The sequence below is a fragment of the Phyllostomus discolor genome, chromosome 1 (genome assembly GCF_004126475.2).
Source record: "Phyllostomus discolor isolate MPI-MPIP mPhyDis1 chromosome 1, mPhyDis1.pri.v3, whole genome shotgun sequence".
NCBI lineage: Eukaryota > Metazoa > Chordata > Mammalia > Chiroptera > Phyllostomidae > Phyllostomus > Phyllostomus discolor.
In genome coordinates this window covers 193,406,101-193,433,162 of record NC_040903.2, presented here as the reverse complement: position 1 = coordinate 193,433,162, position 27,062 = coordinate 193,406,101, and the positions used below count along the sequence as shown (strand labels likewise).

Here is a 27,062-nt window from a genome sequence, read left to right as displayed (position 1 = left end):
CACTGCACAGCCTGGAAGACAAAACAAGCATTAGAATCAGGTTCACGTACAGCAGGGATGTTGGGATTATCGGACTGAGAATTTAATAATTCTTAGAGCTCTAATGGAAGAAGTACGCATCGTGCAAGAACAGGTGGGTAATGTAAGAGAAGTGAAGGTTTGAAGAATCAAGGGAAATCCTGGAAGTTAAAAGCATCTAGACTGGAAATAAGTAAAATGATCTCTATTTGTAGATGATAACGGTCCTGTGTATATAACATTCTAAGAAATCCACCGAAAACTATTATAACTAGCAAGATCGGCACTTGCAGGTGTATTCACGTGTAAGGGTGGCATTAGGATTTGGTAGGATTATAAACCTCAAGGGCTGAGAATCCTGCCCAAACTCATCTCCTCTACTGCAACACCAGAGACAGTGCTTTCTGAGCTGACCTGGTAAGAAAGGTCTTTTTCCCAGTCTTTGAAGCTCATGATAACAAATATTGATCTAAGACATCAATACTTTTTCCTTTTGAGAGTCCGTGGGAGCATTTCAGATTATAACACAGTTGATTGGTAAGGTTCTATGATTGTCTTTGAGTACCCCAACCTAAAGAAGACTCAGGTTCCTGACACAGAGTATTGGTAATCAGTGTAAAATCTATCGAAGTTTTCATAGAGAAGGTTTGCACTGCACACCATACAATGAGTGAGTAACTTCGGAAATCCACTTAACTAAATTTCTTTCCAACGAAGTCCAGCATGGGCACCCTCTCCTCTTCTCACAGGGCCGTTTCCCTGGGTAGGGTCCCACCCTGACGGATCCCGATTTTTCTGTTTCTGGATCTTCTCTTGCTCAACCAACGCCCTCCCAACACATGCTCTCCACCCTGCTTTCTTCTAGACTCGGTGCTTTCCTGTGCACAGCAAGTCAGCTTGCCCCAGCTCCTGCACAGCACTGCAGTCCTCCCCAGAGCCTCGGCAAGAAAGCTGGTTTCTGGCACAGGGAAGTCGTGAGGAGCGATCCTGAGGAGCTGTATGCCACATAAATTCAGTATATATATGCACTATCTTGGGGAAATTCTTTAGCTATTTCGTGCCTCAGTTTCCTTATGTGGAACATGGGGATGATAAAACAGTAGAATTAATGTGCTTTGATTATGTAAAGCTCTTAGAACAATAACTGGTGTAGAGAAAGCCATCAGCAGATGTTAGGTATTATTATTAAAAAAGAATTATTAGTGACAACACAAGTTCTTATTAAAATGCCACATCTAAAATAGTATTTTAATAGCACTGCCAGCCATCTATAAATAGCAGTTAATCCTGTGTGGAAACATGTATCTAAGTGACCTTATGTGTCCCTTCCGCAGACAGTGAAGTGCAGTGGGAAACTATGAAAGCGGCAGACCCGGACTGGAGCCTTGGCTCTCAGGCTCCGTGGGGCCGTGCCGCCGCGCCGCCTCAAACTGCAATCGGCCACACACTACATAACCCTCTCGCGTCTCCCTCACTGCATTTGTGACGCGGGGTTTTGTAGTTAGTTGTCTGTGTCAATCAGGCCAAGACAAGATAGGTGATAAAGTAGTGGTTATTACTGTTACTGACTAGTAGATGGAAAATAACCTGTTTACAGATGATAAGCATTCTGTTTTAAGTCATTGCTTCACATAATTCAGTGAAACAAATTTCTCCGGTTTGTTCTCTGCTGTTGGACCCTTAAACAATGTTTATTTTAACCTGCTGGGAGCATTACAGACTGATAGAATGCAAGTGGACAAAGGTGTCTGAAGTGGGATTTTCGATTTCCTCTGGATCTATAGAGTGGAGACCAGACTTGGAGGACCCGAAGGTTAGGAGGCATGTCTGTCTGTGATGCTCCCAGCATCCCGGGGTGGGAAAGCCTTGCAGTCACCGTCTCACACCACCAGAGGGCGAGCGACGACCACACAACGCTGAGTTTGGGATATTGGCCGCTTCCACGACCCAGCTCTGGCGTAGGGCTGCACTCTCCACAGGGATCCCATAGTCGTGCATCCTGACTTGTTCTCTCTCTGCATTTTCCCTTTAGACACTGTGGGGCCAGGGGACTCCAGGCTGCGTGAATCGCCTCAGCTACCTGAGCAACCGCATCCTCTGTGCAGGGCCACCTCCGCAAGGAGAGGCTGGTGTCTGCTGCCCGCAGAATCACGTCCGTCGTGGACTCCACAAAGAGGAAACCTAGGCAACCACAGAGGGGGCAGTCTCCCACATGCGGTGTTTTGAGGAGCTGCCAGCCGCCTGTGTCTGAGCTGGGCTCTGCTCTCTTATTTCCTTCTGCTTTTGTACTTCTTGGTCAGCACCCCTCTGTTCCTTCTCAGCTCCCTTTTCCTTGCCCAGATATATTAGCCACAAGAAACTGGAGCTACTTTGCATCAGATGGCTCTAGGAGGGAAAATCAAGTCCTCTTGCTGGTGCCTTGAACTCGCGGCTCCACAAAACATCCACACAGGTGCACACGGGCACAGGCGCACCAACCACTGCCCCCCTGCACGGTGAGAGTCTGAGGGGGAGGGGAGGGGCCCTTCAGGGCGGCAGCCGGCCCTGGGGAGGTAACAGGCCTGCGCTCAGCATAAGTTGCCAGTCTGTATCTTGTCCTCAGGGAGCACGTTTACTCCTGTGTACTGAGGGACAAAGGACAAGGGACAATGTCTAGGAGTCTCGGGATTTGGGCGTGGATTTGACCAGGAGTCTATCAGGCAAATCAAAGTTTTCCTCGGGCATCGGGAGCACACGAGAGGAGACTCCAATCCCCGCAATGGACACTGGGGGAAGGTGCCCGATTTTCAGAAATCCAAATACTTTGTCAGCACAAGCCCAACAGTGAGGTTCTCGGGGCTCGTCCGGCGGTTTGTATGGCTGATTGTATTGGACTGTGACCCTTTTTTATTTAGCACACAGGAAAGAAAGCCCCTGTAAAGGCGCGTACTCCTAACCAGTTCCTTGGACTGTGCACTGCCGGGGAGGTCCGGAAGGCAGCCTTCTCCCCTCTGCCTGCTGGCTTCCCTTCCCTCCCCAGCAGGGAGCACAGGAAGCCACCACAGTTGTCCCCTCCCTTTCCTGCTTCCTTTGCCATGCTGTGTGAGTCACTTTTACGGGGACCTGCCTCTGAAGTTCTGGAGTGTGAAGACCAGCGAGTCCTCGACTGATAGCCAAGCGCTATACCATTCCATAGGTTCAGGCCAGCTCCTGATGCGGCCCCAGAAATACTGCGTACGGGGCCTGTGTTTCATTAAAGTGTCAGAGAGTTAGAGAGTGTGAACAGGAGAAAGAACCTTAAAGATCACCTGTCTTCGACTAAGACCCTCGTTTCACACAAAGGGAAGGCGAGGCCAGAGAAGAAGGGCGCCTTGCCCAAGGTCACACAGGTGTAGTGGAAGATTCTGGACTGCAATCCAGTCACCTGAGTTACCAGTCGAAGACTGTCCTTCTGTTCACCGTTTAAAAGATTGGCTGGGAACCATTATTTTTTTCCCCAAAGGTGATAAATTCTGCTTGTCTCTATTTGTGAGTGAGGGTGAGAATACAACCCCCTGCGAGCAGGTGCTAGGTGAATACACCCTTAAAAAAATGTGGACTGGATGAATGGGTGGATGGATGTGAACAGGGTTAAGGAGCAGAGCCATAGCCGAAAGCAGACGAGACAGACACACAGCTGTTCAGGAGTGAGTTTGTGCCCTGGGTATGAAACCTGGGTGAGGGGAGCACACCTGTGTAAGGCATGTCGGCAAGTACCAGGTGTGCCGGGAGTCTGTTGCGTGGGTCACCGGCCAGCAGTGATCACGGAACGCTGCGGATGGCTCAACGAAAAAACACTCGAGAAAAAAACATGCACAGAGACAAACTAATTTCCGTGGGGAAATAGGGATGAAATGGCCACTCCCCCTAGTGGGGAGGCGCCGATTTACCATCCATACCTGCTTTTATTGGGCTCATTTTGCATAATAATTCAGGTAAAGTACAGTACTCATTAGGGGGAAGTAAGGAACTATAGAAAACAAGAAACTCTGCTGGTCTATTGAGTCGGGGTCAAAGAGCTGTAAGACTTTGAGGAACAAACTAACTTCCTCCTTGGACCCCTCTCATTCAACTGAGAGCATTCTAAACAAAGAAGGTTTCACAGTAATTTACATGTTCTTTCTTAGGCCTGATCACCCGGGGAATCCGCCCTTTTCAGCACAGAGCTGCACCACCCTGTCATTGTTTCAGGCTTAGCTGGAGCAAGGGAACTAAGGCAATAAGGAGATTTTCTCCCAGATGATGAGAACTCAGGCTATGTCAAAGCCGAGGAGCGAGGGCCCATCACCCCCTTTTGCTGCAGCCCCCCAAATCCTTCTTTTGGGGGGGGTCTCCCAAAGTGATCGTGCCTGTCTTAGGTCGTTCCCCCCGTGGGGAATCTTACCCGTCTTTGGCTAACCGACCAAGCTTTTTGGGGTTCAGTTATGAATAAAGCAGCAGAAGCAGCATTCCTGCCAGGGAGATAAGCTTTTGTCTCCTTGCTAGCTTACGGTTCCAAGAGCGTTCCCTTAGCCTTAGCCTAGGTGGGGGTTTCAGCTTCTGATACCAGTCAGGGCAGTTCCCAACAGGAGTCCATTCTGTGATCCCAGCATCAGACTTAACCTCTTTGGGCTCCACTTCTGTACTTTCCTTGACATTAAGTAACCAGAGTAGGTCTTAGGGATTGCCTCAGATCTATGTCAGACCACAGGTCCCAAGGAGGAAATGGATTTCATAGGAAGGTCATCTTGTTTTGTGACACTGTGCTCTTTGTGTGTATGTGGTAGGGGAGGGGCGTGGGTCTTCCTGGAACATGCTATGGGTAGAAAACCAGCATTCCCACCTTTTACCCTCCAACAGATCCCAAGCCCCATTTCTTCCTCTCCTCTGTTCATGAGGAATGATAACTTGGGAAAGAGAAGGGTTCACTTTTGAACTGCTTACAGGTGGTGAAACAATCTCAAAATAACTCATTTAAATTTTCAGAACCTACCTAGCTGGTCATTTATTTTATTTCATATCTCAGTATATATTCAGTGAAATCAAAGTCTTGTAACCATTTATTTTTCTCTTATGTTATGGAAAATGTTCCCCCCCCCCCCAAAAAAAAAACTCCAAAGGAATTCATTGGTTTCTTAAATTACATTTCACATTGCCATCCCCAGACCACCCACCACCTCTGTGGACAGGTCTCCCTCAAAGCCTAGAGCTGCTGCATCACATAAATAACGAGGCAGAGGGGAGGGGGCTGGAAAAAGAGTACCAGCATAGAAGGACTCTTCTCTTTTGGAGACTAGGTCCCTGGCTCTAGACAAGTCAGTGAAAGGAAAGTATGTCTCTGAGGGTTCGCAGGGAGGAGTCTGCTGCCTGCCTCCATACCTGGGAGCAGAGCAGGCTTGGTTGCTCCAGCTTGGTCTGTGATCCCTAGCACAAGCAGTTATGTTACTATGGCTGAGCAAATTACAATGTTTCTCTGGAAATGAGAATGAACACAAACCTAATTCCTATCTGTAAAATAAAAACCAATGAATTAAAAAGTTAGACACCATGATTTGCCCTGAATTTTGTGCAGGAAATGGGCTCATTTAAGTTCTCTCTGATCTCATCAACTAATGGATATCTGATTTAAATTCAGGTTCCAGCCTCTTTGTTCAAATCAGTTTTATGATATGTTGCGATGCACAAAAACACACCTGGGTGCTAGGAATTAGGTTCCTGATGCGCACAAGGATTGCAGTAGGAAAATAAGTTCTTTGAAGAAAAAGTAACTAAGAATGGAAACATTTATACTCTGAGGCTACTCAGAATGAGGATGACTTAAGTATGGTCCCCAAATGTGGGAATTTTGCAAAACAACTACTGATTTTTTTTTTTTGTATCACCTGATAAGTCTAAGGAAAGGCACAAAGTGCCTTATTGGCAGCAAGAGCATCACAGATCCTGGGTTGAATAAAATGTTAGAAAGCCACTAGTTAGGCAGACCAGGGGGTTTCCAACGTGGACAAGGTCTGGCAGAGAAAAGATGACAAGGGTTAATTAATGTGACAACTACTTACTGAGGGACTGCTATAAGACAGGCAACAGTCTCCCACTTGGAAAACAGTGATGTTAACAACAGAAATAGATGCCCTGCCTTGTGGTTCACAGTCTGCACTCAATCCACTGAGCTATACTAGCCAGGCAATCCCTACCTTCATGGACCTTATATTCTAGTAGCTGGATATAAATATTACATAATAAGTATGTGAGTAAATTCTCTGCTATGTTAGAAATTGATGAGCATTATAGGGATAAAAGTAAAGAAAGATGACAGGATTTGAGAGTCTGCAGGAGAGGGGACAGCAGGTTATCATTTTAAATAGGGTGCCCAGGGTAGGCCTCACTGAGATGACATTTGCATAAACATCTGAAGGAGGGAAGGACGTTAGCCACGTGCATATCTGGGGTAACTGGGCTCCAGGCAGAGGAGACAGCCAGTGCAAAGGTCCTCAGGTGGGAGTGTGGTTAGGGAAATGTAGTAGGCAAGTAGAACTGAAGCCACGTGATGCAGGGGTGGGGGGAATAACAGGAGAGGTGAATTGAGAGGTAAAGAGAGAAGGGCAAAGAGAGATCATAGGCTTTGGTGGCCATTTCAAGGCCTTTGGATTTTCTCCGAAAGGAATGGTGCACTATTGGAGAGTTTTGAACAGAAGAATGACATGACTTACAAGTACCTTTCTGGTGCTGGGTTCAGACATGATTCCGACTTGAGCTAAAGGCCTCCTTCAGATGTGCATTTCACATCTCAGTGAAGAAATGAGCATGTGAATTATGGGGATGTGGCACAAGGCAGCACAAGAAGTAAAGTTAAAGGCAGCTGGGAGTCACCTATAAAGGGGGTTGTTTTGAATCCGGTGCTGAAACATTTCTCAACACTTCGGAAGCCTTTTGCAGGGACTGTCCACTTTTGTGCCCTAGAGGGTGTGTTTACTCCAAGTGTACAAGTCCAAGGATGTTAAATAAATCTCACTTGACATAGTTCAGGCTTCTCTATAGTGGGCAGTACAGAGCCAGACACCTTAAAACCTTGGCTTACCACTTTCGGTTCATTCCAGCTGTCTTTTTTCTAAGGCAAGGAAGAAACTGTCTTCGGACAAAACATACCTCAGAACTCCTTCCCAGCACGTGCTCAATCAAAGCAACGATTTTATTAAAATCATCCACATCATCATTCATTCAATGGACGCTGAGCACTTGTACCAGGACTTTTCTAGATGCAGAAGATTCAAACAGCAAGGCTCTCTTTTCATGTTGCTTATAGTCTTATGTATAGTCAAAGGCACTGACTTTATAAATTAAAAATAATAGATTAGAATAAGTGTTTTGTCATTCATGTGTGTGTGTGTGTGTGTGTGTGTGTTAAAGATTCTGAGAAGGTGTTAACTTACATTACCTGCATGAACCTGGTTTCCCTGGAGCTGCATTTGAAGTCACGGAAGTTCACGGAATACTCAGGGAATGGTGTCTACTCTAGGATGGAGTTTGGAGTGAAAGGGGATAGTAGCAGGAATCAGGTCAAAGATATAGGACAAAAGGCCCAAGATTCCTTGCTAAGAAAATCAGAATGCAGACTGCAGGCAAAAGCAGGAGAATCTCATCATCATTTATATCTTCTAGGTAACTTCCAGCAGTGTCAAAGATAAAACTTGAACATTACAATGAAGTTTTCTTTCCTTTTTTTTTCTTTCCATAGTTGACCCCCCAGTCCTGTAGATTCTGCTATTGGGGATTAGGAATTTCTCCTTTGGAGACCACGTAGGGGCTCCTTTAATAGATGGAAAGATAATAAGAAATTAAATCAGATATGTTTCAGTGGTGATAGAGGGGCAAGGGCAGATGGAAAGATTTCAGGGATACCATGGGGCATCTTATTCTATGTCACCTGCACTCTACAATGTCATCTCAAATGATGCTTGTTAGGGGAGGTTTTCTCTGACTCACCCTGGAGAACCGCCCCTGTAGGGGCGATTTCCTAAGCTACCGCTGTACCTTAGGCACACTTTCACGTGCGTGCCCATTAGATTGCCGGCTTCTTTAGGGCAGGGATCATATAAGCATAATATATCAAATATATAATCAAACATGTCATATATTTTCGTCTCTGTCTTCCTCAAGCCTTGTAATCACCATAAAAAGGTGTGCTGGGTGGCAGTTGAATGAATGAAAAAGGGGCATTCATAGATTCATAGATGCTTGAAGATTAATGGCTAACTGGAGGTTAAAGTACTAGCATTAAAGGTTCGACGATCGCAGGACAGTACTCTGTTTGCTACCAATCAACCTAACACTTAGTAGCACTTAAAAAGTTTTGAAAAAACATTATGACGATAAACTCCCCATTCCACAAATAGCCGGAGACCAGAGTACTACCTTTACAATAATTTTCCTTGGCTGATTTTATGGAGCGGCTCAGTGCCCCAATAAGACTTTAGCCAAGAACTGGACCGTGACAGGCGTTTAGAGTTCAAATCTCTAAATCCCAATTGCACGCCGGCGTACCGGAACCAAACAGTTCGCTGCAGTTTCCGGGGGAGATGCTTGAGTACGTTACGAGGAATCGATTGCTCCTGCCTGACGGAGGTCTCCCGGAAGAGGACTGCGAAAGAGCCTGTCTTGTCCAGGAGGCAGTTTGAGCCGCAGAGATTGGGGGTGGGCGCGCTGGGCCTGTCCGTGTGGATCGGAGTGTTCAGTCATGTTTGTCTACGCAGTGACGTGGGCTTTGCTCAAGAAAGAGACCCTCCGCTGCGGTGTTTTCTTGTTGGTGTCGGAGTTGGAGAGGTGAGAATCTAGAGGCTTGAGGAAGAAAGCGTTCGGGGCGGGATTCCGGAGGGGGCGGTGCCTCCTGCCTAGTGGGATCTAATTGCGCGCTGTCTGTGGTGCGGCGGGCTGAAGACTGGGACTCGAGCACCCGCGGGCGAGGTTTGCTTTTGAGAGTTTCTCTAGACGGGCCTCCAGGCTGAGAGATTTGGCAGGAGGTAACAAAACTAGCGTATGTCAGAGCCAGATTTTAACCCCAGTCTAGTGATTACAAAGTCTGCATTTTTTACTTGATACAGCGTGCAGCTTCTCAGGATCACGGGCCAAACGCAGTTGCTTAACCATTGTACAATTTGGGGCATTTCCACGCACCAGTTCAAGTTTGTGAAATGGGCTTTCTTCACATTTCATATTTGTAAGGGTACATGCAGGGTTTTTAGCACAATGCCTGCTAAGTGGTAGGGACTGCCCAAGTGGTAGCTGTTCTCTTTTGTGTTTCTAAAACACTTTTGTACCTGCCCTTAGTACATTACTGCCTCATGATATTCCATGGTGTTCTTTAAGTGTTTGTGTCCCTATTTACACTGAATGCTTTGGGAATGGGGATTACTCCCACTGTCAAGGGAACACAGGTTGACACCGGTATACCAGTGGAAGGACAGTCCTGAAATCAGTGGGAACCAAGTTGGGAAGCAGACACCTTACTTTATTTACTGTGTGATCTGGGGCAAGTTCTTTGCTTTTGCAATTCTCAGTCTTGTCCATAAACAGTATAACTTTGATAAAGCTTTGTAACAGGAGGTAGGCCTTTCGGTCAGAATTTAGTCCAACTATACTAATGAGGCCAAGGACAAGGCCACTTCATTTTAAACTTAAAATAGTCCATTTTGGGAAAGAGTTTATAAGCCTTGTCTCTGGTAGCGGGTCAAATGGCTTATGGGTACATTGGAGTCAGGGCGACAAAAACATTGGATTCAGTGTCTTAAGCACAACAAAACTACCGGAATGAACTCAAGCACTACATCCTCTTTCCCGTGTAGGAATATTATGTACAGAACACCCTATTGTTATATGTATCCCACAATTACTGTAACATCTTCAAGGTGGATTATTTCCTCTGATATATAGTAGTAGTCTTTAATGGCATAACCTACAGAAGAGAGTTTGACAGTATCAGTTATACACTAATAATTTTTTTCCCTTCTCTGTTAGCACCCTCTGCCCCCCCCCACCCCCCACCCAATAGTGAATTTGCTGCTTGAACTTCTTTCCTACTCATTCCCTAAAGTTTCCTGGCTGATACCTGACCCACCACTTTCTAAATCCAATACTTTCTCATCTTTACCTTGACTGTTTTATTGTGTATGCTACCAATACTGACTTTCTGTTTTTAAAAAACCTTGTTTTATACAAACCCACTGTACTTGTTCCTCTTCCTTCTTCTAGCTTGCAGCTCTTTCTCATTTTCCTTAATGGTTTTCTTTGGTCTGTCCATTAATCTGTATTTTTTTCATTGGAAAGTCAAAGGGCCAAGATTTACCTAAGGCAGTAATAAGGTATATGAGCAAGGATAGACAAATAGACAAAATAAAAATAATAGAGATTTCAGGGAAAAAAAGACCCATTTATGCCAATACCTGATTTATGGGGGAAAAATTAAGACACTATAAAGTACTATGTAAAGGAAGATCCTTTAAATATATAGTGTTGGGACAAATATTAACAAGGCAAGAAATAGAATCTTGACTTCTATACCACATAAAATCAATATCCATTAACTATATGTCACATGTAAAAGCTTTAAAAAAATTTAGATGATATCTATTCAGAGCAGAAAAATAATTCTTAGATGGGACATAAGAATCATTATAAAGGAAAATATTGATAGTTGTATACTATTAAAATTAAGAACTGATCCTCATTGAAAGATAACATAAATAAAGAGAAAAGATAAATTTTAAACTGGGAGAAGTTATTTGCCACACATACAATCAGTAAATGGCTTGTGTCCAGAAAATAAAATGAGCTTCCTATAAATCAATAAGTAAAAAGACAGAGCCTTCACAAAGGAGGATATCTAAATGGCCAATACAAATGTGAAAAGGGTTCAACCTCATTAATCAGAAAAGGAAATGCAGATTAAAATCACAATGAGATACCACTGCACATCTGACAGAATGGCTGACACTTTAAAAGGAGGAGAAGAATAGCAGGAATTGGCAAGGATGTGGGACAACTAGAAATTTCACACACTGATGGTAGAACATAAAGAAACTGAAGTAGGTGCCTGTGCATCAAGATATATGTGTAAGACTCTTCATGGCTGCATAATAATAATTCATAACAGTAAAAAACTAAAATTAACCAAATATCACAGAATATGGAAATAAATTTATATGATGGAATACTCTCCAATGAAAATCAAAGAACTATAGCTATATGCAACAACATGGATGAATTCCGCAAGTGTAATATGGAGTGAAAAAAAGTCAAATATAAAAGAACAGATGGTGTACAATTCCATTTATATGAATATCAAAAATAAACTGTTTTGGGCTTCATGCTTCAATGGTAAAGTTATGAAGAAAAATAGCAGTTGCTATATACGTCACAATAGTGCTTATCTTTTGGGAGAGGTAAGAAATAGTCATGAATGAAGGGTTGGACTGGAACTGGTCCAGGCCAGGCGCCTGCACTCTATAGCCCAGAGACCGAATCTGGCCTTGCCTTCTCTTCTTGTCAATAAGGTTTTATTGGAACACATCCATATCCTTTTGTGTACTGTTGTCTATTACTGGTTTTGCTACAACAGCATTAAGCAGTAGTTCATATGTCTAGAAAGCCTAAAACAGTAACATCTGACCCTTTACAGAAAAAGTTTGCCAACCTTTGCTCTGGGTGATGGTTATTACATGAGTGCTTTGTGATCATTCATTGAGCTTCATGGTTTTGACAGGCACTTTTTTGTTTGTATTTTTATATCTCATTTTTTTAAAAAATTAAAAAGCAGTGGAATGTAGTAAGTGTTCTAATTCCAACATTTCCAAGTCACTGTGGAAGCACAGCAGGGGGTCAGCCCTCTTACAACTGGAAAGTATGAGAAGGAGTCCCAGAGGAAGTAGTTGTGAGGCTGAGTCTGCATGCTTGAATAAGATCGTCCCAGCTGCCTGAAATGGGCAAGAACAGTAGCAGCATAGGTACCAACATGGGTGACGGCAGGAGGTGCGAGAGAAGAAAGCACATTTTGGAGAACAGGTGTGGTTCGGTATGGTGGCATGGGAAGAATGCTAGGAAAGGAGGCTGAAGAGGCTGCTGGGACCTTAACAAGTGATAGGGTATGTGTGTCATTTTACAGGTTTAGAATTGACTTTGTGGAGGTGGTGCTGACTAAAAGGCATGAAGCAGAAGTGTGAAAAACTCAGGCTTTCATTTTATTAAGATGATTTTTGCCACAGTATAGAGGGTAGATAGCAGGAGGACAGGTCTGGAAGGAGGGAGAAGCATCTAGAAGACCGTGGTGTGTCCCAGAAAGAAGCTGTTTGTTTGTTTGTTTGTTATTAGTGTTGACACTATTACAGAAGTGCCCCGTAAGTCCTCCCCTTTCTCTCCCCCCTTGGCCTTCACCACACTGTTATCTGTGTCCGTGGGTTATGCATATATGCATACATGTTCTGTGGCTAATCTCTGCCAGTCCCCCCACCCCTCCCCTCTGAGATCTGTCAGTCTGTCCCATGTATTGTGCCTCAGCGAGACGCAGTTTTAAAAGGCCCCTACTCCTGCAGCACGTGCCAAGGCCATTTAAAAGCCAGTTGTGCATTCTGCTATGACTGTGATCGCTGCTGCCGTACTACACTGTTTATCTCAATATATCCGTCACGTCTTGCCCAATTTGGATTGTAACTTATTTGCTAATGTTTTCCTTGCTTCTCAGATTTAACACATGATCTTGACTTCTCAAATGTGACCTTGATACTTTTCAACAGCAAAACTACCTTAGGTAACACTCCTCCAGGACTGACCTGGTTACCTGGACCCTCCCCTCATCCACCCTCTCTCAGGCAGTGTTCTCACCTGGGCTTTCTGCCGAAAGTAATACAGCCGGTGAGAGGGAAATGGTGAGGATGCTAACGGAAGCAAGCAGAAACAGCAGAATAGAAAAGAGAGAGTCAAGAAGGATTTGAAGATGCGACTGACCAAATATGGTGGCAGATTAGATGTGGCAGTGAGGAAGAGGGAGAAACCGAGTTTCCAAGGGTTCTGAGTTGCGCTGGTGCCAGTACAGGGGAAATAGAGACAGAGCAGGTTGATCTTATTTTGTTTGTGTAACAAACATCACTGAGCACCAACTGTATCCTAAGTACTCTGCTAAGATCCTGAACTTCAAATGTGAGTAAGAGTGCACAGTCAGCTGAGTCTTCATTTGAGCATCACAATAGCCCTGGTGAGTCCAGACAATTATTTGCATTTGGCAGATAGGCTGTCGAGGCTCTGAAGTGAGACCCTTGGAGTAAGTTAATGGTGAATCTGGGACTCAACTCAAGCCTCTTTACCTTGGGGCTTTTTCTTCAGCCACGGGAGGTAAGATGTGCATGTGAACAGCGTGTGAGGCCTCAGAGGAGCACATTTTCCCACCCCAGAGGTACTAGCAACAGTCTGAGACTGGACAGAAAATGAAGGGACAAGCGTGTGTTCACTGTAGCCAAGCCAGGGGTGCGAGGTGCTGGCAGGCAGTGTCCACTAGCCAGCCGTCTCAGTCCATGGCTGGCTTCCTTAGCAGCTGTCATCAGCTTCTCTTGCTGCCCCTCTGGGCCTGGTTTCTTCAAGCCTTCTTTCTTGTACTTCCCATGTTTGGGGGAGGGGGGGCTTAAATAAAACCAGATTTATGTATACAAAATTGTGTATTTATTCTTACATGTTTCAACTTCCGTCACCTTCAAAGCACTCTCGATGTGATGCAATACACCTGTCAAGACATTTTTTTCTACTGCTCAGAACAGTTTTTGAACTCATCAATGTTGATGCCTTTTAGTGCTTCTGCCGTTTTACCTCTACTACATCAGCAAGATATTTCCTTTTGAGGACTTTTTTCATTTGAGGAAAGAAAAAACGTTGCTGGGGGTGAGATCAGGTGAATAGGGAGGGTGGGGCACGGGTCATGCGGCTCTTTTGTCAAAAACTGCTGACCACTCAGCGTGGTGTGGGCAGGTGCACTTGTAAATCACCCATCATGAAATGGGCAAAGGTGCTGAAAGAGTCTTCAAAAAAATTCACTGAAGCCGAACACAGCCTCTCACAGCATGGTTACACCATACAGATGGGTTCCTAGAACACTAACCTAGTGGGGGGAGCTTATACTATAAGGGGCCTGCCCTTTAGAAGATAATTTTGTTTTGGGGGGGCATCCCCCATCATATTACTTGGACAGTTACTAAGTGGTGGACACTGAACCAGGTATCGGAACCACAAAAAAGTCATATTTTATGCCCACTAGGAATTCTCAGTCTTGTAGGTAAAGGCAGAGTTATAAACCAGTGAGTGAGATGGAGGGTTCAGGGACTTGGAGAGAGGAGTACATGGCATAGGGAGCACGGAGGAGGAAGTGATTGATTCTCTTGGGATCCAGTCTTGGAATGGAATAGTGTTGTATTCAAAAGGACAGTTGAACAAGTATTCAGGAAGGGTAACAGCGTGAATTAAGCTACAGAGCCAAAAAAGTTTGGTGTCGGAGGCAGCTGTCTGAGGTACTGCCCCTTGCTTGGGTGTGTTTGTAAGCAGCTGACCACGTTGACATATAAGGCAAAATCAGTATCTACTCTCAAGAGGGTGACAATCTAAAGATTTAAGACAAATGAGTGTATATTCCAAAGGAGTGCGTAGGTAACAATCAGATCTAAAAAAAATCCACACAAACATTTTTTATTATGGAAGACATCATACATGGGAATCAAGGGAAGAAAATTTTTCAAGGCGTGTCCACTGGTGTCAAGTGCTTTTAGACTTTTATGTGAGAAGAGAATCAAGAGCTGAGTATTGAGCTTGCAACATAGAGGTCACCTGGGTTTATGACAGTCACTTCAGAGGAGGAATAGGGATACAGTTGAATTGGAGTGACTCGAAGACAGAATGGGAAATAAGGAAGTGAAAACAACCAAAACCGAAGACTTCTGGGAAATGTTTACAGTTAGGGGAGGTAGAGACGTGGAGTGGTAACTGGAGAGAGAAGACCAAGTTGTTAAGGTCATGTTATCAAGAGCCTTTTCACATTGGCCGTGGGAACCCCAGGAGATTTCAGAGTCAGAAAACTCATGCAGGTGTGGGGTTGGAAAGGGGAATGTGGTAGTAATAACTTGAAGGAGGTGAAGTTGAGAGACCAGCGAGCAGATAGTTCAGGAATAATGGGGTAAGGATGTGAACTTGGGTGGTGGCCATCAGGATGGAAATTAACAAAACAGAAAGGAGGGCCATTATAGAAGAATAGTGATCTTTGCTGCAAGATCTTCAGCCAAGTGCCCAAATCATTTACTTAGAGACAAAACTATGGAACTGAAAGGAATGTAAGTGTTATTTTATTTTACAGAAGAGGAAACAGACCCAAGAAATGAAGTTGTTAAAGCATGTATCTATGTGAAAAGAAATGTTAAAAGTACTCATATAAATTTATGTATTCAGGCATCCAGGACATAAATGTACCTGAAGATACCCAATTAGTGGTCCTGGGTAGGAGTATCTGAACAGTTTTCTCCTTGGTCTTCAATAGCCCCCTTCTGGCAAAATGACAGGACCTTAGGCTTTCCTCATAAATGTCTTCTTAGGTCGTCCCCAGAGGGCAGGGCCATGGTACACACTATCAGAACTTGCCCCCTGCTCTGAAGGACATCAGACTGCTGGACTCGTGGGCCTCTGCTCTGCACTTCTGTTCTGTGGTCACCTTGAGTCTGTCAGCTCTCTGTCCTCTGCACATCTACAGTCCTCAGTCAACCACCTCTCCTGATGTTTCTGGCATGGTGGTGCTGGCTTGCTGTCCTCCGAGTCTGGTTAGGATTTGGGCCCCAGCTATTCATATTGCTGCCATCCACAGCTGCTCACCTCTGCGCCAGCTCTGTTTATAAGGAAACACTTCCTTTTCTATTCAGTTCTTTTGGAAGGGGAGCTGCTTAGGCTCAGGTGGCATAGCACTTTAATGTTGCCCACGGTTCACTCTTCCCCATGGGAGTGCAGATGCCTGCTGAAAGCAGTGAGGGCTGTTGGATAAAAGTGTGCTCAAGGGCAGACCCATTGCTATTTCCACTCAGGCATCACTGTTAACTCTAACACAGGATGTCTGATGCCTTTATCACTTATGGGGACCTGCTTTCCGTCCCGATGGCTTGGCTATCCCAGCCATTGGGTAGATATTACTATCTCCCAACTGCAAGTATAAACCCTAATAAAGTTATTTCCCATAGGTCTTTGAGCCACATGTGAAGCCAACAATGTGTCAGGACCATCTTGTGCATCCTCAATGCTTCAGTGACAGCTAAGGAAGCCTTGTTGGGAAGTCCCTTTTAACTTGGCACTAGTCTGCCACCTAGGGCAGGTTGCTTAACCACTCTGGGTCTCATTTTCCTTAACTGGGGAGAGTGGAAACAGTAAATATAGACAAAATTCTTAGAAATGATGCATCTTATCCTAAGCTGGCTTCTCAGCTCTGATCCAAATAAGAGGTGTGTACATGTGAGTAAGAGGTTTGTATGCTTCATACCAGATGTTTACATATATGCATAGCCACTTCAGTGGAAAGATCTTTACAGAAGTTAAACTGGGAGTTTAAGTGCAAATGTTCCGAGATCCTTTCTCTTCTTTCATTTACCACATTTTTCAGACCATAAGATGCACCTAGGTTTTAGAGGCGGAAAATAGGAAAAAAAATTTGAGGCAAAAAATGTGGTAAAATATTTAATAACATAAATAACATAATATTTCCCCAGTGTAAATGTAAACAGAACTCAACAGCAGCATTAACAACCATTATTCCTCCCAAATTTGGGGTGGGGGAGTACAACTTATAGTCTGAAAAATATGATAGTTTTCTCTTCCTGGACCCTCAGAGTATGAGTGCTGCCTACAGGAAGATCCTGCACTCTTCTTAACCAGGAGAGAGAAAGCAAGGGAGATTGGGATAGGAGAACTTTCTGAGAAGGACAGGCAGGAAAAGTTGAATGCCTGTAGCCTGGGGCTGATCTGTTTGATATCTCTGTCTCACTTTGGACCTGATCTGCGAGGTTGCTTTCTGCATGTGGACACCATGTGGTGGGAGTAATGAGGCCTTTAAAAGGCAGGCTGACATCTATGGCAGACAGCAGGAGACCCCTATGAGGCAGAGACTGAACAAAAAGCATTAGTGTGTAGCCAACGGAGCAGCATCAGTAGGACTTTCTAACAAGAGGAAGATGGATAGAGGCAAGGCTCTAGGCAGAATGTAGAAGTGGTTATGAAGTGCAGACACTTTTTCTTTGTATTTTCTTATTAATTCTCAGAGGGGTGAAAAATCAAGAAACTCAGAACTGGAACAATTTGTGTGTGTGAGAGAGCGGGGAGGGACCATTGACCCACACTTCTACCCCCACTGAATGCATTCAGTTTACAGATCATTTCCATACCCATTTTACCAACCCACACAAATTGAAATCCACTTTTGCCTCTTAGCTGCCACGTGACCTTGGACAAATTACTTAACCTCTCTGCGTTTTTCATGCCTCATTTACAAAATGATGAAAACATCATTGCTTACCTTATAGATTTGCCTTGAGTTAAATGAACTAATTGCTATAAAACACGTAAATATATTAGCATATATAAAGAGCTCAGAATACCACTTGGCACATAATAAGTATTTTTACAACATTATAATTATGCTGACCTGATCTACATCAGACCAGATGTTGAGTTCAGTCTCTTTCCAACCCCACACAGCAAAGGGTACGGGTGTGTGTGTGTGTGTGTGTGTACTAAAGATTGGAGAGATAAAGGAATTTGTATTTCATTTGTACCAGCAACTTAGAATTTCAGGGCACACAGTTCTCTTCCTAAAAGTCCCTCAAATGTTTTCAGTGTGAACGTACTCTTTTCCCATTCTCCACTCATCCCACATTTCCAGTCTTCACTAATGCAGAGTGTTTTGGCAGTCTGTTTCTTCCCCTTTAGCTCTACTGACCGGTGATTTTACAGTCTTTTCATCCACCCCAACCTGTTGGTTAGGAGAGCATGGGTTTTTTCACCTTCTGTAAACATATATCACACAGTAGATACGGTTCCTAATTGTTCTCATGAATTCTTTAATACCGAAGTGTATTGAAAGCAACCCGATTAATTATTTTTATCATTTGAGCTATCAGTCTGGCTATAGGTTTTCTGTAAATCCACATTTTCACACTTCAGGCTACAAAGGTAACACAAGAGACAGTGAACCCATGAAGAGCAGATGCTGAATCTTATTCATCTTTGTATCCACAGCAGTACCCAGTGGGTGGCTCAAAAATTGATGTATACTTGTCATTCACTGCCTGTTTCTTTTCAGTATGGGCGAAATACTTTTTTTCTGGGAGAAGGCGTTAGGCCCAGTGTCCGGGTACAGTTAATAGGTGTAGAGCTGCAGACCTTCTTCCACTCCCTTGGCGGTAAAGCCAGTGGCTCCTTCTGGGCTGGGCTGTGGAACAGGGGCCCAAACGATGCTGATCCCACTGCATCATCCCAGGATGAGTGGTTTCAGCCATGAGTGACTCTTACTCTCTCCACCCCACAGGACTCGATATTCAGCTTACTATGTCACTGGAATAACTCCTCGATACTCAGTTTCTTCTGTGGAATAGTAAATAATTTGACTTTCTACCAAATGTAACAGTTTGACCATATTCCTCTAGTGGAGAGAAGAATGGGAGAAGTGGTTTTTAAAAGGGATGGGTGACATGCTTTTCTCTGCAGACATGTTTTCCCCCAGACGACAGATACCCTTTTGTTCCCTATGCTTTTTTGTTTAAAATGTTTTTTTGTAATAAAGGGTGTGACTGTTTTTTGATGTTTGACTAACATCTTTTAAGCCTCACCTTTCCCTTTTCCCTCTTTGTCCCACATGGGGGCAAGCTGATAAGAAGCCCAGGTGATCTTTCCTTTGTGCCTGTGCAAGATTAAACCATGTACAGGAGTTTTTGTTCTAGTCACCCTCCCAGTCACCATAACAATCCCAAGCTAATCTTTTCTTGTGCTCTCAAGCCATTTTTGAGTCTGCTTGGGAGCCACCCTGCTCTCACATGGGGAACACATCTTTTCATACCTTCTTGGTGTGTGTGTGTGTGTGTGTGTGTGTGTGTGTGTATCTGTATGCATTGAAACCAGATTTTGTACTATTCAGCTTGAATAGGGGTCCATCCTGACCCTACAGCGTGTCTGCAACAATTTTATTAAATATTTAATGCATACAAAGGGATATTTTATGTTTAAAGTAAAAAGTAGCAATTTTTAAAAGTTTTAGACCTATCACTGAACCTAAGAAGTGGAATATTACCAATGTATTTGAAGTGTTCTTCCCTAATTTTGTGCTACACCTTCCATAAACCAGTCCCTTGCCCCAGCTAGTCAGGGTATTAATTACCCTTGATATTTGATTCTTTGATAGTCACTGCCCTTATTTTATTTTTATATTTTAATCACAGGTATAAGTACTCCTAAATTATATATTGTTTTGTTTTACATGTTTGTTAACACAATACAGATGCAGTCATACTATACATACTATTTGAGAACTTCTCAATACTATATTTGAAAGTTTTATTCACATTGATCATGTAACTGCATACATTCATTTTCTCTACAGTGTTGTATGTTCATTGTACTACTATACTGCAAGTAACTTATGGATTCTCCTTTCAGTAGTGATTTGGATTTTTTCCCTATCTTTTGATCTTACATGTAATATTGCTTTGAACATTTTTGTACATAAGCTATAATGAAAATGTGCAAGAGTTTCTCCAGCATGTTTGACCAGGACTGGAATTTCTGAATTATACAATATCCACAGTTTTAACTGTATTTGATGGTGACAAATTGATTTCCAAAGTGGCTGTAAAAATTTACATTCCAATTTTATATCTCTTTGGATAAACAGTTTCCAGCACCATTTATTGAAAGGTTCTAAACCCATTGATTATTCATATTATCACCTCTGCCATAAGTCATTTGCATATCCAGATGTTCCTTGATTTACCATGGAGTTATGTCTCAATAAGCCCATTGTAAGTTGAAATCATCACAAGTCGAAAATGCATTTAATACACCTAACCTACCAAACATCTTAGTGTATGTCTCACCAGTCTCTCCTGAATGCGTATTGCCTTTGCACCATTGTAAAGACAACTTATAAGTCATACTGCCTGCACGTGTTCTGCTTTGAGAGTTCTCTGTTCTCAATGACTAGTCTGTTTTTGTTTGTTTCTGTATAAGTACAATTTGGGCTTGTGACTATAGCTTAGTTAAAAGCCCCGATATCTAACAGGGAAAAAACCTCCTACTTTATTCTCTTTTTTCAGGAGTTTCCTAAATATTTAGTCTTGATTCTTTGTTCTTCCATAGAAATTTTGGTTGGTGGCTTAGTGAGCCACTTGTACACTTTTTATTGGGATTTAATTGAATTTATACATCAATTTGAGGGGAATTCACATATTTGCAATATTGAGTCTACCTATATATAAATATATATATAAGTTGGGACATAACTCCCAATTTATAGAAATCATCATTTTCTGTTCTTAAGAAAGTATTACAGTTTCCTCCAAGAAGGGCTTGCACGTTTTTGGTTAGATTTATTTCTAGCTACTTCATTTTTACACGCTACTGTAAATGTAACCTTTTTGTAGATTAGGTTTTACATTTAAAAAGTCGTGTTTTTAATTGAATTGCTTGTCCTCTTAGAGTGGAGTCATGTGAGTTTTTACATATTTTGGAGGTTAAACCTTTGAGATATCATTGGCAAATATGTTTTCCCATACGGTTGGCTCTCTCTTTATTTTAATACTGTTTTCTTTAGCCATGCAAAAGCTTTTTATTTTAATGAGATCCCATTTGTTTATTCTTTCCTTTATGTCCCTTGCTCTAGGGGACATATCAGTGAAAATATTGCTGCATGGAATATCTGAGATTTTCCTGCCTATGTTCTCCTCTAGGACTTTAATGGTGTCACGGCTTATATTTAAATCTTTTATCCACCTTGAGTTTATTTTTGTGTATGGTGTAAGTTGGTGCTCGAGTTTCATTTTTTTTGCACGTAGCTGTCCAGTTCTCCCAACACCATTTGTTGAAGAGGCTATTTTTACTCCATTTTGTTGCTGCCCCTTTGTCGAATATTAATTGACCGTAGAGACTTGGGTTTATTTCTGGGCTCTCTGTTCTGTTCCATTGATTAAAAATTTTAAATTAAAAAATGGGCAAAGGACTTGAACAGACACTTCTCCAAGGAGGACATACAGAGGATCCAGAGACACATGAAAAGATGCTCAATATCGCTAGCTATCAGAGAGATGCAAATTAAAACCACAATGAGATACCACTTCACACCAGTCAGAATGGCCATCATAAACAAAGCAACAAACAGCAAGTGTTGGAGAGGTTGTGGAGAAAAGGGAACCCTAGTGCACTGTTGGTGGGATTGCAGACTGATACAACCATTGTGGAAAACAGTATGGAATTTTCTCAGAAAACTAAAAATGGATTTGCCTTTTGACCCAGCAATTCCACTGCTAGGATTATATCCTAAGAATCCTGAAACATCAATCCAAAAGAACCTATGCACCCCAATGTTCATAGCAGCACAATTTACAATAGCCAAGTTTTGGAAGCAACCTAGGTGCCCATCAGTAAATGAATGGATCAAAAAACTATGGTACAGCCCTGGCTGGCATAGCTCAGTGGATTGAGCGCGGGCTGGGAACCAAAGTGTCCCAGGTTTGATTGCCAGCCAGGGTACATTCCTGGGTTGCAGGCCATAGCCCCCAGCAACTGCACATTGATGTTTCTCTCTCTCTCTCTCCCTCTCTCTCTCTCTCTCTCTCTCTCTGTCTCTCTCCCCCTCCCTTCCCTCCCTAAAAATAAATAAATAAAATCTTAAACAAACAAACAAACAAACAAAAAACTATGGTACATTTACACAATGGAATTCTATGCAGCAGAAAGAAAGAAGAAACTCCTACCCTTTGCAACAGCATGGATGGAGCTAGAAAGCATTATTGTAAGTGAAATAAGCCAGGCAGTGAAAGACAAATACCATATGATCTCACCTCTAGCAGTAATCTAATCAACAAAACAAATAAGCAAAACATAACCAAAGAAGCTGAAATAGAGAACAGGCTGACAGTGACCAGAGGGGAGAGGGGAGGGAATTTCAGGGGAAAAGGGGAAGGGTTTGCAGGAACAAGTATAAAGGACACATGGACAAAAACTAGGGGTGAGGGTGGAAACGGAAAGGAGGTGAGGAGGGCTAGGATGGGAGTAAAAGACAGAAAACTGTACTTGAACAATAATTAAAATTTAAAAAAATAAAATTTTTTAAAGAAAAAATAAAAAGTGTTTTAATGGTTATATAAAAGAAACTGACTTGAGTATCTTGGTTTTGATTCTAAATTCAGTAACCTTACAAAACTCACATTCCAATAATTCATCTATAGATTATTTGATTTTTCTCTGTATCTCTATCCCTTTCCAGTTGTTGTGTCTTTTAACTCTTTTTCTTGCCATTAACTGTCTAGAACCTTCAACACAATGTTGCATAGAAATATCTTGTTCTGATTGTGAAAGAGAATGTTTTATCATTAAGTAATTGTAGACTTTTTGTGGATACTCTACATTGACTGATGGTGATCCTGGGAGTGCCCTTGGTTGCCTGACAATGAAACAGTTGGGACCAGGGACACTGCCTCTCCCCAGTTCAGCCGGAGGGGCAAGTCTGAGCCTAACTTCACTGGGACCAGATGCTCTCCTTCCTCACGGTGCCTGAATCCAATAACCATAAGATCATCAGTAAAAATGAAAACATGAGCACAAGAAGACTTGAACACAAATTTTCATGGCAGCATTTTTGCAATGGCCAAAAAGTGGAAACAACCTAAATGTCCATTAACTGGGAAATGGATAAATAAAATGTGTTATAGTCATACAATGGAATACCATTTAGCAATAAAAAAAATGAAGTATTGATACATGCTGCAGTGTGGATGGACTACAAAACCATTATACTCAGTGAGAAAAGCCAGTCACTAAAGAACACATTGTATGATTCTATTTATGTCAATTGTCCATAAAAGGATAATCTGTAGAGATAGAAAATAAGTTAGTGTTATCTAGGGCTGGGAATGGGAACAGACAATGGCTGTAAATGAACATAAGCTTTCTTTTTAGGGTGATAGAAATGTTCTAAAATTAGGTTGTGGTGATAGTTGTACAACTATAAATAAAATAAAATTAATTGAATGATACACTTAAAATAGGTGGATTTTGCCATGGCTGGTGTGGCTCAGTGGATTAGGTGCTGGCCTGTGACCCAAAAAGTTGCCAGTTTGATTCCCAATCAGGGCACATGCCTGGGTTGTGGGCCAGGTCCCCAGTTGGTGTGCGAGAGGCAACCAGTTGATGTGTTTCTCATACATTGATGTTTCTCTCCCTTTCTTTCTCCTTCCCTTCCCCTCCCTGTATAAATAAATAAATTTTAAAAATATTTTTTAAAAAATAGGTGGATTTTATGGTATGGAAATTATATTTCAAGGAGGCTTTTTTTTAAAGGTCAATAACAGCAGCTGATGTTTCATGGTAATCATCTGACTGGTTTCTAAATGGAGCTGTCTCCGTGTCTAGGTCCTCACTGATTATCGTCTGCATCCATGGCTGCTCTGATGCATATGTGGAAGTTAGGATAGCAAAGAGTAGGTGATTATGGCAAACAAATCACTAAACGGCTGCTGGTTACTCAGTTGTTTGCTACCTAAGTTGTAACTGTATGTCCTTCACTAAAGGCCACTCCTGCTGTTAAATAATAATAAACCTTGTAGCCAGGCCACAGAGTGCACACCTTCCTGACCCCCGTGGCAGAACCACACCTCCAACCAAGAATGCTCTGGCCCCTGCTCGTCTCTGCATTGCATTATAAGAAAAAGGAGGAATTGGACTTTGTTTTGCTGAAATATTCCACATTTCCCCCCAGCACTCACCCCCAAACAAAACCTATTCTATGTGTGCATATCACATGTCATTATAGCATTTGCCTTCACCTACTTCCAATCCTAGTTTGCTAACATTGTTATTGTGGTGGATGTTGAATGATTGACGTTTTTCTCTATCTATTGAGGTGATTATATTTCTCCTTTAAGATGTTAATGCAGTGGGTTACACAGATTAATTTTAGATTACTTTTCTAATAATTCAACCCTCCATTCATTAGAGAAACCCAATGTGGTCAGTGTGGCAGACACTGTTGGTTTCCCACCCAGATCCCCTACGGTCCTTTCTACTAGCTTGGTGTACACATCCCCCAGCTGCTGCCAGTGGTGTTGCTACAGCACATACCAGTCACACCCACGTGGTTCTCCGGAGACTTGCCCCTGTTCGATTGAAATCGCTTCACTAGAATGTACTTATTTAGAAGTTATACCCTACAGTGATCCTAGAAATACCTGTGGTTGAGACACCGTGTAGGGTCTCCAGAAAACAGGAGTTGCAACAGAGATATCAGCCAGCCACAATCATTGGTTACCACAGTGCTGGTGTAATGGGCTCATGAATTGAGTGCTGTGATGGCAGAGAAAAAGGCTATTCGTGTGCACAAAAGCATGGCATCCCTCACCAAGGCTGACCTTGCTACCACCATCACCATACCTGTCAACAACAGAGACTGATACTGTGCATGAATCTTTGAGGAGAACAACCAGTCACTTAGTGGCACTTGTTTACGTAAGACCCCTTGCACCCTGGAAAGAGCAGCAATTGAATACAATTGACATATTTTCTAAGTGTGAGTTTACCTTTCCTGCCTGCATTGACTTGGTCAGCACCTTGGGCTCACAGAGTATCTGATTTCACTGACATGGGGTCCAGATCAAGGGAATGAATTTATGAGAAAGAGGTTCAGCAGTGGGCACGAGCCTGTGTTATTCACAGGTCCTGCTCCATTCCACATCATTCATCAGCTGTTAGCCTGACAGAGCAATGGAACGGCCTCTAAGAAACACAGCTTGGAGACGATATCCTACAAAGATGGAGCACTATCCTTCCAGACACAGTATGTATATTAAAGCAGAGGTTGGCAAATGGTCGTTCAAAGGCCAAATCTGGCTGGCTGCTGTTTTACAAAAAAAAAAATTTTGGACCACAACCATACTCATCATCTACATGCTGTCTACGGCTTCTTTTATGCTGCATTGATGAAGTTGAGTAGTTGTGTCAGAGACTGTGTGGTCCACAGAACCTAAATATTTATTGTCTAGCATTTTACATAAAAAGTTTGTTGCTCTTGCCCTAAACCAGTGGTCACCTTATGGCCCTGTGTTACCACTGGAAACCAAGGAATGGGAAGGACGATGGCCCCTTTCCAGAAACCTACTTGAGAAGCTTGCGCTTTTAGTTTCTGAGGCTTTAGACTGTTGAAGAACTAAATGTCCTGGTTTCTAGAAAGGGGACACTTCCACTAGGGAACACATTGATAGTTGTGCTTAACTTAAGGCTGTTGCTGCCATTGACCATTCTAGGCTCACAGTGCCAGCAGCCCAGCAGGAAGAGAAAAGAGTTACCATGTTTAAAGGGGTAATTGACTGACAATCATGAGGAGGTAGGGTTGTTGCTACATAATGGTGGCAGGGAAGAATATATTTAGCATTCATGTGAGCCACTGGGGTATCTCTTGGTATTGTCACTGTAACTTGGCAAGTATTTGTTCAGCCATCAGCATGGTAAACAAAATCTCAGACCCTTCAGGTGACACCACCAGGTGAGCCACCTAAACACACAGAATGCTGGCTCAGGTTGAGGGGAATGTAGAAGTGGGTGGTAAAGGAAATAGTATCGGTCTGACCGTAGGGCGAACTGCAGCAGTGGAGGCTATAGTTTCATCCCACTAACTTTTCTATTAAGTTTTCCTAGAAATTGTGATCGACCAGAACCCTGGAGAAGGTGTAAAGAATGGAGTGAACCTAATGTGCAAAGCAAATGGACCTGAGAGGTACAAGGGGTGGAGCGTAGCAGACAATGTTGGTGCTCTGTCTGGATGTCCTGGGTTTCATTTTATTGGTTCAGTGCACCCATTCTTCTCCATCTGCTGAATGTGATGCTGCTAATGGCTCACACCTGCGACGTTTTCTAGAGGCTTCCCCTTGGTAGACTGGAGCAACAACACCAGGAGCTAGTTGTCTGGAAGTAATGCACTACTCATCCCTTTAACAGCCAGTAAACAGTGACGGCCTAATGCCTGGTACGGAGGTACAGAAGCTTCGCTTCCTTGTCGGCATGGGGCAAAGACTGTGGTGTGGTGTGGTGTGGTGTGGACGCCAGAGCCCCTGGGTGATTTCAGGGGCCGAGGCCACACTGAGCTGAAACCACACACTCTTGCTTTGCTTCTTCCCTTGGCCTTTTCCATGAGGTTTTGTTTGTTTGTTTTTGTTTTTGTTTGGTATAGTTATGAGGCTGGACCTTAAAAGATGCTGCTGATATGCTGATGGGTCTAAAACAGGCAGCTCAGGGTTGTGTTGGGCCCAAGATTTCTCATATAATTACGAAATTCCCCCCTTGAAAAACTCAGTTGTATCTTTTCTGCTTTTGTAAAGTTTATTCTATGTTTTCCCTAATGTCTAAAGATTGAATGCTAAGTTCATTAATGTTGAGCCTCTTTTGTACTTAGGAATATATAATTATCCATTTTCCTCAAAATAAGATTTTAGCAGCATCTCACAAGTTTTGAATATGACTTTATCATTCAGTTCTAAGAACTTATGATGTCCATTATGACTTTTTTAACCCCCAAATAAAAGTTTAAATTTCCAAATACATGGTAGTATTTTTATTTGTCTTTTGTTCCTGGTTTTTAATTTTATGGTTGTCAAGTAAATGTGCACATGCTATAAATTTGTTCAGATTGATTGAGACTTGTTTTACAAACTATAATAAATATTTTGTGCTCAAAAAGAATGTATATTCTGCAGCTGGTGAGTGCAGTATTCTATACTTACCTTTTTCATTAAGCTTGT

The 27,062-nt window shown here is 42.8% G+C and overlaps 1 long non-coding RNA gene across 1 annotated transcript; it reads left to right on the top strand.

The window, feature by feature from the left end:
• The first annotated feature begins 8,507 nt into the window (after positions 1-8,507).
• LOC118497416 lies at positions 8,508-26,862 on the top strand. Its single transcript, XR_004899941.1, has 2 exons — positions 8,508-8,832; positions 24,486-26,862. It is a non-coding gene; the product is annotated as an uncharacterized LOC118497416 (long non-coding RNA).
• Positions 26,863-27,062: the final 200 nt, after the last annotated feature.